This window comes from Penaeus chinensis, chromosome 3 (assembly GCF_019202785.1).
Source record: "Penaeus chinensis breed Huanghai No. 1 chromosome 3, ASM1920278v2, whole genome shotgun sequence".
Lineage (NCBI taxonomy): Eukaryota > Metazoa > Arthropoda > Malacostraca > Decapoda > Penaeidae > Penaeus > Penaeus chinensis.
The window spans coordinates 14,023,271-14,025,770 of record NC_061821.1 but is presented as its reverse complement, the minus strand read 5'-3'; the positions used below and the strand labels follow the sequence as shown (position 1 = coordinate 14,025,770).

The following is a 2,500-nucleotide window of genomic DNA, read 5'->3' as shown; positions in this document are numbered from 1 at the left end:
AATCATATTGTATTTCTGTTTACTGCAGAGTAGGTTTTCACTTTGCATCCCTTATTAAAGGAGACAAAAACCAAAAACCAAACAGCTTATCCTGAACATATATGAATGAACATTACACCTGAATTACTGTTACTGTTGCATTTCCATATCTTTCTCTTAATAAACTAAGAGTTTGTACATTTTGTAACACCAGTATGATTCATTTAAAAATTGGTAAATAACCTATTTGAAAACATTTGCAATATCAGTTACTTTGATTTAATGGCAGGGGCCATATATTTTTTCAGATTAATTATGATCATTATTATTTGAGGTAGATCTCTTCTTATTGCAAACAATAGATAAATAAGTCAATAAATGAAAAGAAAAAGAAAACAAAAAGTTGAATATAGGATTATAATTTTTCAACCATAGTCTCTCTCTCTCTCTCTCTCTCTCTCTCTCTCTCTCTCTCTCTCTCTCTCTCTCTCTCTCTCTCTCTCTCTCTCTCTCTCTCTCTCTCTCTCTCTCTTCTATTTCTTTTTCCCCCCTCCCTCCCTCCCTCCTCCAGTGTCTATTTTTGAAGAGGAATGTGTGGTCGCTTAACAATAGGGCCACCCCCTGTTCTTGTTCTTCTTGTTCTCTTTTTTTTTTCTTCTTCTTCCTTTACTTTATTTGTTCTTTTTTGTTTTTCTTTTTAAATTTGAATTTTCCCAAATCCTCTTTTTTTCATGAATTTTTCAAGGAATTCAGACAGCAGGGAACAAAGAGTTTTTATACTTGTAGGTAAAAACTCGATTTTAATATTACCGTTGTTCACTCAAGTATAGGTTAACACAAATCTTGACTGTGATAGGTGGATACAAGCTGAGAGAGGTTGGGCTTGGAATGGTGACTCCCTTTGGTTTCAGACAGAAATGACAGACTAATGTGAGAATAATGATAATGTTTATGATAATGACAGTTATGATGATTAATAAAAATATGGACATAATCCTAATTATCATTATTATTACTCTTATTAGTATTAGTATTATTGTTATTCCATATTATTTATTGTTAGTAGCAGTGATGATAGTAAAAATGGTAATGATGACAGTAAACATCACCATCATCATCATTTATGCTGTGATTATAATGATTACTGTTACTATTACTACTGCTATTAATAGTACTACTAGTAGCAGTAGGAGTTACTGATTTTACTTCAATTGTGTGATTTTTTTAAATCAGTAGCAGTAGGAGTTACTGATTTTACTTCAATTGTGTGATTTTTTTTCTGGGGGAGGTCTGGCATGTCTTATTCCCCTGGACCCATCTTTAGTATGCTTTGCTCCAGTTTCCGACCTTTAGTTGAGTTGCCAGTTCTTGATCATCTGATATTTTTCTCAGAGGCAAAGGAAAATAAAAAGGTGGTTTAACATTTTAGGAATAATGTGTAATTGGTATTGTATATTCCAAAATGTAGTGACCAATTTAAGCTGAATAGTTATAAAAATGATAAGCTGATAAACTGAATTGGTGGGTACTTTGGAAGCTATGAGTTTAGGAAGGAAATTTGAATTTTAATCTATTTGTTAAATTTATATAAATTAGGTCTAGTATGATGGAAAAATGTATAAACTGAAGAAATCTTTCCAGTATTTTATAGTATATCAGAGTAGGAAAATACCATAGCCATTTTTTGAAGATAGCCCTTAAAATATTTTTTATGGGTAAATCTCTAAGGGGCACCTCCTGGCTGTCAAGGATGGGCCTAGCACTTGTTTCATGGCAGTCAGGTGGCCCAAAATCCAGACATTAGGCTTATGTGAGCAGCCGGTCTGCTGGGTGCTTGTAGGCCAGGCCTCCCTTTTGCAATGTTATTTTCTTTTTTTTTATGCATTTAAGCATTTCCAGCTTTTTTGCCATTTTCCAATGTCCATATTTGTCATTTGATTTGCATTATCAAATGACAGTTTTCCAGATGGTAACAGACTCTTTTCTTTGCAGACTCCATATCATCTCTCTTGGTAATATATAATGCAGTGCAAGAAGAATTGAAATATGTAATATTTTATGATTTGTGTCATTTTAAAAAAAAAAATTAATGAAATGGGATCCTCCATGGAGCTGGCACTTCTAGTCATGGCTCATGGACATTACATTCCACACTAGTTTATCAATGGGAATAATGCAAAAGCTACTTTCTAAATGCCAAATGAGTCTGTCCCATCATCCCAGCATTCAGCCAAACTGCTCATGATGGCATGGTTAGGTCCCCTGGCCAACAACCAGATTTTCCCATGACAGCATGTTTACATCACCTGCCCCTCTTGCTAATTTATTTCATGACATTATAGTCAAATCATCTGGATCATAGGGGTTAAGGGAAGGTTTTGAAGACTGGAATATCTGAAAAATTCATTTATCTTAATTTCCTCCAAATTGTATTTTTTTAGATGCCACATGTCACAGCATGTCGTAAATCCCCCTTTTTCAAGCAAGGTATATTCAGGAAAAGAGGTGGCCCCTTTATTGC

General features: G+C 34.1%; 1 protein-coding gene across 1 annotated transcript in view; it reads left to right on the top strand.

Moving 5' to 3' along the window:
* LOC125045015 (nuclear pore membrane glycoprotein 210-like) overlaps positions 1-2,500 on the top strand; it is a 39,296-nt gene that overhangs the window by 9,684 nt on the left and 27,112 nt on the right. The window lies entirely within an intron of this gene.